This window comes from Salvelinus sp. IW2-2015, unplaced genomic scaffold (genome assembly GCF_002910315.2).
Source record: "Salvelinus sp. IW2-2015 unplaced genomic scaffold, ASM291031v2 Un_scaffold3521, whole genome shotgun sequence".
In the NCBI taxonomy this organism is placed as follows: Eukaryota; Metazoa; Chordata; class Actinopteri; order Salmoniformes; family Salmonidae; genus Salvelinus; species Salvelinus sp. IW2-2015.
This window is the reverse complement of record NW_019944801.1, coordinates 30,356-40,920: the sequence shown is the minus strand read 5'-3', so window position 1 is coordinate 40,920 and position 10,565 is coordinate 30,356. Positions and strand designations below refer to the sequence as shown.

The 10,565-nt window shown below is 44.9% G+C and overlaps 1 pseudogene; it reads right to left on the bottom strand.

Annotated features, from left to right (window-relative positions):
* Positions 1-1,134: 1,134 nt before the first annotated feature.
* LOC139025898 (zinc finger protein 436-like) overlaps positions 1,135-10,565 on the bottom strand; it is a 25,280-nt pseudogene continuing 15,849 nt past the window's right edge.

Here is a 10,565-nt window from a genome sequence, read left to right as displayed (position 1 = left end):
TAGAGGCACAAAGATCATACCCCAAAACATGCTAACCAATAACAGGGGATCCCCAAGACAGAGTCTTAACCTGCCACTGAACGGACCATTGTAGTGTTTGTAACCCAAGATGGAGGAGATGGCATTTATTTTGGGAGATGGCAAAACGTGATATTTTAATTTGAGACAAGATAAATATAAATGGTACAAAGATCATACCCTCACCATTACCAATAATAGGGGACATGCTAACCTCTCACCATTACCAATAACAAGGAACATGCTAACCTTTCACCATTACAATAACAGGGGATCCCCAAGACATGCTAACATCTCACCATTAAAATAACAGGTGATCCCCAAGACATGCTAACATCTCACCATTTCCAATAATAGGGGATCCCCAAGACATGCTAACATCTCACCATTACCAATAATAGGGGATCCCCGACATGCTAACATCTCACCATTACCAATAACAGCTGACACTGTCAGTGATTTATTTAGAATTCAAGCACACTTAACCAGCATGGCTACCACAGCATTCTGCAGCGAAACGCCATCCCATCTGGMTTGCGCTTAGTGGGACTATKATTGTTTTTTCAACAGGACAATGACCCAACACACCTCCAGGCTGTGTAAGGGCTATTTGACCAAGAAAGAGAGGGATGGAATGCTACATCAGATGACCTGGCCTCCACAATCACACGACCTCAACCCAATTGAGATGGTTTGGGATGAGTTGGACCGCAGAGTGAAGGAAAAGCAGCCAACAAGTGCTCAGCATATGTGGGAACTCCTTCAAGACTGTTGGAAAAGCATTCATACTGAAGCTGGTTGAGTGACTGCCAAGAGTAGGTGTGTTCAATCTTTTGACTGGGACTGTATGTTTTAAACTTTAATTCATAGGCCAGGTTGTAGCAACCTCACGATGGGTACAGGGAAAATGAGTATCATGTAGTAGCCTAAACCTATAGATGTTACATTCAACTGGGTGAATGGAATATGAATGACAATATCCTGTAAAAGGCATAAACAAATCCTCCTGTAATAGAAATAAGYCTCKTAAAAAAATACAAATTATAATCATCCTCATGTTAAACAGCACCGACCGCCACTACCTTACTTACAGTATAGCCTACCTGTAAAGCACCAGAAATAATCAACCTTCCATAATAAACTAAGACAGGAGGCTGAGCTTAGTAATTGAAATACAATATGTTTATTCATTTTTGGTTATATTCCCGCTAATTAGAAGTTATTGTTACATACATTTTTTTTGTGACTAAATTATATAATTTTTAGAACTTAAAAAAACAAAAGTGATTATAGAAATCCAACTAGAATATTGAATGTCTGATTACTGAGGATTCTCTATGGACAGATATTAGCTATGGATTCCACAATAGCAAATACATCTTCATTGAATTGTCCGCTGTGACTGCTGAAGGTCTGCTGGTGTAGAAAGTATTGCCCAACAAGACACCTGTATAGTGGAAATACTGACATTGACAAGACATGTCTGTTAAGCACCAACAAAATAAACACKGTTTCTGTCAAACTGCCTTTTCTCTGCAGTGCTGACTTTTTGGTGATTCCTGAAAAAGTGATAATGGCTTATTGTGAACATACCAGCTTCATTTCAATAAACAATATTCAAACAACTCCAGAACACGGTAAGGCTTCTCTACAGTGGGAGTTAAATGCTGKGTCTTCAAATGTGATGCCTGACTGAAGCTTTCCACACAGACAACATGTTCCACACTCCTTTGCAAGTTTTAACCCCCTTTAAGTAACCAYGTAAGTTATTGTTAGTCATAATTAGTTGGTGTTATATTTTATTAGTATAAACTGGTGAAACTATCCCCATATTGACAGCAGAGTTTAGGCTTCTCCCCCATGTGAATAAGCTAGTGTCTTTAGCTCTGATGACAGAGCTTTCCTCCTGAGTGAGTTCTCTGATGTTTCTTCAAAGTTGATGACTGGCTGAAACTCTTCTCACACTGAGAGCAGCGGTGAGGCTTCTCTCCTGTGTGAGTTATCTGATGTGTCTTGAGAGTTGATAAATGACCAAAACTCTTCCCACACTGAGAGCAGCGGTGAGGCTTCTCTCCTGTGTGAGTTATCTGATGTGTCTTCAAAGTTGATGAATGACTGAAATTCTTCCCACACTGGGAGCASTGGAATGGCTTTTCTCCKGTGTGAATTAGCTGGTGTTTCTTTAGGAAATATGAACTGGTGAAACTATCACCACATTGAGAGCAGTGGTAAGGTTTCTCTTCTGTGTGTGTTATCTGGTGTGCCTTCAGTTGATATAACCTGGTGAAACGCTTCCCACATTGAGCGCAGTGGTAAGGCTTCTCTCCTGTGTGAGTTAGCTGGTGTTTTTTCAGAGTTGATAACTGCTGAAACTCTTTCCACATTGGGAGCAGTGGAATGGCTTCTCTCTGTGTGAGTTCTCTGGTGCGACTTTAAGTCTTTTGGATGACTGAAACTCTTCCCACATTGAGAGCAGTGATATGGCTTCTCTCCTGTGTGAATTAACTGGTGTGTCTTTAAATGGTGTAACTGACTGAAACTCTTCCACACATGAGAACAGCAGTAAGGCTTCTCTACTGTGTGGGTTAACTGGTGTCTCTTTAGGTTTCCTACCAGACTGAAACACTTTCCACATTGCGAGCAGTGGTAAGGCTTCTCCCCTGTGTGAGTTATCTGGTGTGTCTTCAGGCTGTGTAACCAACTGAAACTCTTTCCACACTGAGAGCAGTGGTAAGGCTTCTGTCCTGTGTGAGTTCCTGGTGTGTCTTTAGTTGGTTCGACTGACTGAAACCCTTCCCACAAACAGAGCAGTGGTATGGCTTTTCCTGTGTGAGTTCTTTGGTGCGTCTTTAGTTTGCTTGGTGTTTGAAATCTCTTCCACATTGACAACATGGGTACACCTTCTTCCTTTTTTGAGTCTGTTTTGATTTGAGGTGAGTTGGACAAATACAACTGCCTCTGCAATCTGAGCAGGGTTGGGGTCTACAAGTTGTCTTCTCAACTCCTCTGGCTCATAGAAACTAGTGAAGCAGTCCATGCAGTGGTGATGTTTCTGTCTTGAGTTCCTCCGTCTGTGTTGTTTATGGTTTCCTGATGCTGTGGAACTGGGCTCACTGTCTGCACCTGGGTTTGGAGATCTCTCCTGTGGGAATAAGAACAGATATGGGGTTAGAATCAGGAACAGTATTGAAATAGTCTTTAAAATACTTGTTTAAAGGCCTAATGCAGCCGTTTTATATCAATATCAAATCATTTACTAGGTAACAATAAGTACTTTACTTGAATACATTTAACAAAAATATAAAAATGCAACATGCAAACAATTTCAAGAATTATACTTAGTTTCAGTTCATAAGGAAATCAGTCAACTGAAAAACATTATTAGGCCCTAATCTATGGATTTCACATGACTGAGAATACAGATATGCATCTGTTGGTCACAGAAACCTTTAAGAAAAGGTAGGGGCTTGGATCAGAAAACCAGTCAGTATCTGGCGTGACACCATTTGCCTCATGCAAGCGACATCTCATTCGCATAGAGTTGATTAGGCTGTTCAAATAGAAATTGTATTGGTCACATACACCTATTTAGCAGATGCTATTTCAGGTGGAGAGAAATGCTTGTGTTCCGGCTCCAACAGTGCAGTAGTATCTAATAATTCACAACAATACACACAAATGTAAAAGTAACAATATTATTAAGAAATATATAAATATTAGGAAAAGCAATGTCAGAGTGGCATTGACAAAAATACATGAAATGAGTAAGCAGTATGTAAACATTATTTAAATGACTAGTGTTCCATTATTAAAGTGACCAGTGATTCCATCTATGTAAATGGGGCAGCAGCCTCTAAGGTGCAGGGTTGAGTAACCGGGTGGTAGCCGGCTAGTGATGGCTGTTTAACAGTCTGATGGCCTTGAGATAGAAGCTGTTTTTCAGTCTCTCAGTCCCAGCTTTGATAACCTGTACTGACCTCGCCTTCTGGATGGTAGCGGGGTGAACAGGCCGTGGCTTTGGACTTCCTGTGACATCGGGTGCTATAGGTGTTCTGGAGGGCAGGCAGTGTGCCCCGGTGATGCGTTGGGCAGACAGCACCACCCTCTGGAGAGCCCTGCGGTTGCGGGCGGTGCAGTTGCCGTACCAGGCGGTGATACAGCCCGACAGGATAATCTCAATTGTGCATCTGTAAAACTTTGTTAAGGTCTTAGAGGCTAAGCCACATTTTTCAGCCTCCTGAGGTTGAAGACGCATTGTGGTGGACCATTTCAGATTGTCAGTGATGTGTACGCCGAGGAACTTGAAGCTCTCCACATTCTCCACTGTGTCCCATCAATGTGGAAAGAGGCGTGCTCCTTCTGCTGTTTCCTGAAGTCCACGATCAGCTCCTTTGTTTTGTTGACGTTGAGGGAGAGTTTCTTGATTGTGGCCTGTGGAACATTGTCCCACTCCTCTACAAAAGCTATGCAAAGTTGCTGGATATTGGCGGGGACAGAACACGCTGTCATACAAATCGATCCAGAGCATCTCAAACATGTACAGTGGGTGACATGTCTGGTGAGTATGTAGGCATGGAAGAACTGGGACATTTTCAGCTTCCAGGAACTGTGTACAGATCCTTGTGACATGGGGTCGTGCATTAGCTTATGCCTGCCCATATCGTAACCCCACCGCCACCATGGGGCACTCCGTTCACAACAGCAAACCGATCACCCACACAACGCCACACACACTGTCTGTCATCTGCCCAGTACAGTTAAAACCGGGATTAATCTGTGAAGAGCACACTTCTCCAGTGTGCCAGTGGCCTTCGAAGGTGAGCATTTGCCCACGGAAGTCGGTTACAACGCCAAAATGCAGTCAGGTCAAGACCCTGATGAGGACGACGAGCACGCAGATGAGCTTCCCTGAGACCATTTCTGACAGTTTGTGCAGAATTCTTTGGTTGTGCAAACCCACATTTTCATCAGCTGTCCGGGTGGCTGGTCTCAGCCGATCCCGCAGGTGAAGAAGCCGGATGTGGAGGTCCTGGGCTGGCGTGGTCTGCAGTTGTGAGGTCGGTTGAACATAATGCCAAATTCTCTAAAATGACGGTGGAGGCGGCTTACGGTAGAGAAATTAACATTACATTTTCTGGCAACAGCTCTGGTGGACATTACTGCAGTCAGCATGCCAAGTGCACGCTCCCTCAAAATTGCAGACATCTGAGGCATTGTGTTGTTTGACAAAAGTGAACATTATAGTGTCCTTTTATTGTCCCCAGCACAAGGTGCACCTGTGTAATGATGATGTTTAATCAGCTTCTTGATATGCTACACCTGTCAGGTGGATGGACTATCTTGGCAAAGGAGAAATGCTCACTAACAGGGCTGTAAACAAATTTGTGCCCTAAATTTCAGAGAAATAAGCTGTTTGTGCATATGAAAAATTCCTGGTATCTTTTACTTCAGCTCATGAAACATGGGACCAACACTTTACATGTTGTGTTTATATTTTTGTTCGGTGTAGATTTCCATTATAAATGGGAAAAATAATTGCTTTTTAGTAGTAAAAAAAACTATTTCTCCAGCAAGAAGTTTGCCACAATTTACAATGGAAAGCCTAAACTCCCGCCCACGCAAGTCTGCTGATTAGAAAGTCCTGTGTAAATTGTATTATCAACCAGCAACTACCAGGAAATAACTGATTAAAAAAATCACACTTTCACAGTTTTAGTTTCATCCCGTTGTACAATATGATATAAAACACAGGCAAAACTGGATTTTTTGCACTTGGTCGTTATTAAAGCTAGAATCCTTCATTAAAACCAATAACAAACCCCTTCTCTGTTTTGGTAAAAATCTGAGGGATGGGCTTTGAGATGAATAGATAGGTAATAGACGGCTCCGCCGCCACACAAGCTCACAGAACAGGACCACAGAGTGGTAGGCCACACAAGCTCACAGAACAGGACCACAGAGTGGTAGGCCACACAAGCTCACAGAANAATGGAAGAACTGGGACATTTTCAGCTTCCAGGAACTGTGTACAGATCCTTGTGACATGGGGTCGTGCATTAGCTTATGCCTGCCCATATCGTAACTCCACCGCCACCATGGGGCACTCCGTTCACAACAGCAAAACGATCACCCACACAACGCCATACACACTGTCTGTCATCTGCCCAGTACAGTTAAAACAGGGATTAATCTGTGAAGAGCACACTTCTCCAGTGTGCCAGTGGCCTTCGAAGGTGACAACGCCAAAATGCAGTCAGGTCAAGACCCTGATGAGGACGACGAGCACGCAGATGAGCTTCCCTGAGACCATTTCTGACAGTTTGTGCAGAATTCTTTGGTTGTGCAAACCCACATTTTCATCAGCTGTCCGGGTGGCTGGTCTCAGCCGATCCCGCAGGTGAAGAAGCCGGATGTGGAGGTCCTGGGCTGGCGTGGTTACACGTGGTCTGCAGTTGTGAGGCCAGTTGAACATAATGCCAAATTCTCTAAAATGACGGTGGAGGCGGCTTACGGTAGAGAAATTAACATTCAATTATCTGGCAGCAGCTCTGGTGGATATTACTGCAGTCAGCATGCCAAGTGCACCCTCAAAATTGCAGACATCTCAGGCATTGTGTTGTTTGACAAAAGTGCACATTATAGTGTGGCCTTTTACTGCCCCCAGCACAAGGTGCACCTGTGTAATGATGCTTTTTAATCAGTTTCTTGATATGCTACACCTGTCGCTACACCTGTCAGGTGGATGGAATATCTTGGCAAACGAGAAATGCTCACTAACAGGGCTGTAAACAAGTTTGTGCATATGAAAAATTCCTGGTATCTTTTACTTCAGCTCATGAAACATGGGACCAACACTTTACATGTTGTGTTTATATTTTTGTTCAGTGTAGATTTCCATTATAAGCGGGAAAAATAATTGCTTTTTAGTAGAAAAAAAAAGATTTGCCACAATTTACCATGGAAAGCCTACACTCCCGCCCATGCAAGTCTGCTGATTACAAGGTCCTGTGTAAATTGTATTTTCAACCAGCAACTACAAAAACTAAAAATCACACTTTCACAGTTTGTTTCATCCCGTTGTACAATATGATATAAAACACAGGCAAAACTGGATTTTTTGCACTTGGTCGTTATTAAAGAATCCTTCATTAAACCAATAACAAACCCCTTCTCTGTTTTGGTAAAAATCTGAGGGATGGGCTTTGAGATATGTAACCACTCAAATGAACAGACAGGTAATAGACGGCTCCGCCGCAAAGTGGTACACAAGCTCACAGAACAGGACCACAGAGTGGTAGGCCACACATGCTCACAGAACAGGACCACAGAGTGGTAGGCCACACAAGCTCACAGAACAGGACCACAGAGTGGTCGGCCACACAAGCTCACAGAACAGGACCACAGAGTGGTAGGCCACACAAGCTCACAGAACAGGACCACAGAGTGGTAGGCCACACAAGCTCACAGAACAGAGACACAGAGTGGTAGGCCACACAAGCTCACAGGAACAGGACCAACAGAGTGGTAGCCACAAAGCTCACAGAACAGGACCACAGAGTGGTGGCCACACAAGCTCACAGAACAGGACCACAGAGTGGTAGGCCAACACAAGCTCACAAACAGAAGACCACAGAGTGGTAGGCCACACAAGCTCACAGAACAGAGACCACAGCTCAAGACTGGTAGGCCACACAAGCTCACAGAACAGGCACCCACAAGAGTGGTCGGCCACACAAGCTCACAGAACAGGACCACAGAGTGGTCGGCCACAACTACAGAACAGCAACACTGGTCACACAGAACAACAGGTCCCAACAGAGTGCTGAAACAGCGGGCGTAAAATTAAATCTGTCCTCGGTTGCAACACTCACTACCGAGTTAACAACCTGCTTCTGGAAGCAACATCAGCAGAAGAACCGTCGTCGGGAGCTTCATGAAATGGTTGAGGGCCGATCAGCCGCACACAAGCCTAAGATCACCATGTGCAATGCCAAGCCGTCGGCTGGAGTGGTGTAAAGCTGCCGCCATTGGACAGTGCAGTGGAAACACGTTCTCTGAAGTGATGAATCACGCTTCACCATCTGGCAGTCCGATGGACGAATCTGGTTTGTCAGATGCAAGAAAAACGCTACTCCCGAATGCATAGTGCAACGTAAAGGTTAATGAGTAGTAATAAGGGTCTGGGGCTGTTTTCATGGTTTGGGCTCGCCCTTAGTTCACAGTGAAAGAGATCTTAATGCAGCAGCATACAAGACTTCCTAGAACGATTCGTGCTTACAATTGTGCATAGATCAGAGAAGGCCCTTCCCTGTTTCAGCACTGACAATGCCCCGTGCAACAAACGAGGTCTACAGCAAAAGTTTGTCTCTGATCGGTGTGGTAGAACTTTACTGGCCTGCGACAGAGCCCTGAACCGTCAACCTCATCGAAGCTACCTTTGTTCTTTGGAAAGCCGAGCGAGCCAGGCCAATCGCCCAAACATCCAGGCCGGCAATCCTCACTAATGCCCATGGTCTAATGGAAGCAAGGCCCGCAAGCAATTTCCAACATCTATGGAAGCCTCCCTAGCACAGAGTGGAGGTCGTTATACAGTCCAAAAGTGGGGGCAATCCATATTCTTGGAATGAGAGCTCAGACACGCTGTGTACACACTTTTGTCATGGTAGAAGTATTTCAAGGCACTCATCATAGACCAATTTGAACCACTATCATTCAAGGCTAGCTGGGCTAATGGCCAGGACTACATAAAGACAACCTACGTCAAGTCAAAAGTTTTGACACACCGGAGTTTTTTAGCTCGTGAACGCCGTTCTAATATTCACCGCTATCGTTGCGGAGCATGTGTAGAATAAATAAGTGAGACCACATCAATAAACACATCGAAATTTATAGAGCAAGGGAATAGCCGAGGATACAGGACGTGTGCTCCGGGCACGTGCTGACAACTGGCGGGTGTCTTCACTTGATCCTTTTCAACACGTCCTGATTTGAAGTCTGTAATACCCACATGTTTCACAGCAGACCACCATAGTTCCTTGTGCCCAGAACACGAAGGCAACCTGCCTAAATGACTACAGTGTGCACTCACTGTCTATAGCTGAAGTGCTTTGAAAGGCTGGTAATGGCTCACCATCAACACCATATCCAGAAACCCTAGACTCACTCCAATTTGGCATACCGCCAACAGATTGCACAGGATTGATGACATCTCTATTGCACTCCAGCATGTGCCTCTTTCCCACTGGACAAAGGAACACAAACGTTAAAAGCTATTCATGTACTCAGCTCAGCGTTCACACCATATACTCTAAAGCTCATCACTAAGCTAAGGATCCTGGGACTAAACACCTCCCTCTGCAACTGGATCTGGACTTCCTGACGGGCCCCCCAAGGTGGTAGGTAGGTAGCAACACATCTGCCACCGCTGATCCTCAACACTGAGCTCCACAGGGTGCGTGTTCAGTCCCCTCCTGACTCGCTGTTCACCCGACGACTGCAATGGCCCAGGCACGACTCCCAACACCATCATTAAGTTTGCAGATGCCACAAGTGGCTAGCCTGATCACGACAACAGACGAGATCAGCTCTATAGGGAAGGAGGTCTGACGAGACCTAGTGGGCCGTGTGGTGGCCAGGACAACAACCCTCCTCAACGTAACAAGACTAACGGGAGACTGATTGTGGACAGGAAAAAGAGACCGAGTACGCCCCATGTCTCAACGACACTCTGTAGTGGAGCAGGTTGAGAGCTTCAGTTCCTTGGTGTCCACATCCACCAACAAACTAGAATGATCCAAACACACCAAGACAGTCGTGACGAGAGCACGCAAAGCCTATTCCCCTCAGGACATTGGGTCCTGAATCCTCCAAAGGTTTAACAGCTGCAACATTGAGAGCATCCTGATGGTTGCATCATTGCCCTGGTACGGCAAGTTGGGCCTCGGCCTGCCGACGCAAGGCCACTACCAGATGGTAGTCTCTCCACTACCACATGGCAAGCGGTACGGAGTGCCAAGCCTATGGACAAAAAGGAATTCTCAACAGTTTTTTAAAAAAAATAAAAAAAAAAAAAAAAAAAAAAAAAAAAAAGATAAAAAAAACCCCCAGCATAAGACTCAAATCAAATGGCATTTGCATTGTGGCCCGATAGGTCTGACTGACTACTAGTAGTGTCTAAACCGATTATACCGAGACTCCTTGATAGAAGTTCAAGGCATGGGATCCGCAATACGACCCGAATCGAGGTGAACGAGCGCATGTTCCATATGTCGGCTGCCGTAGTAGCGTCTTCGACCCCAGCGAGGACGTCCCCCCACCCAACCCCTCTTTTATCTGCCTGCTTACTCTCTGTTTTATCACATCTATGCATATCGCTTTAACTCTACATTCATGTACACACTACTAAATTGGCCCGACCAACCAGTTGTCCCCGCACTTGACTAACCGGCTATCTGCATTGTGTCCCCGCGCCAACCCACCAACAAGCAACCCTCTTTTATGCTACTGCTATTCCTCTGTTTATCATATATCATAGTCACTTAACCATA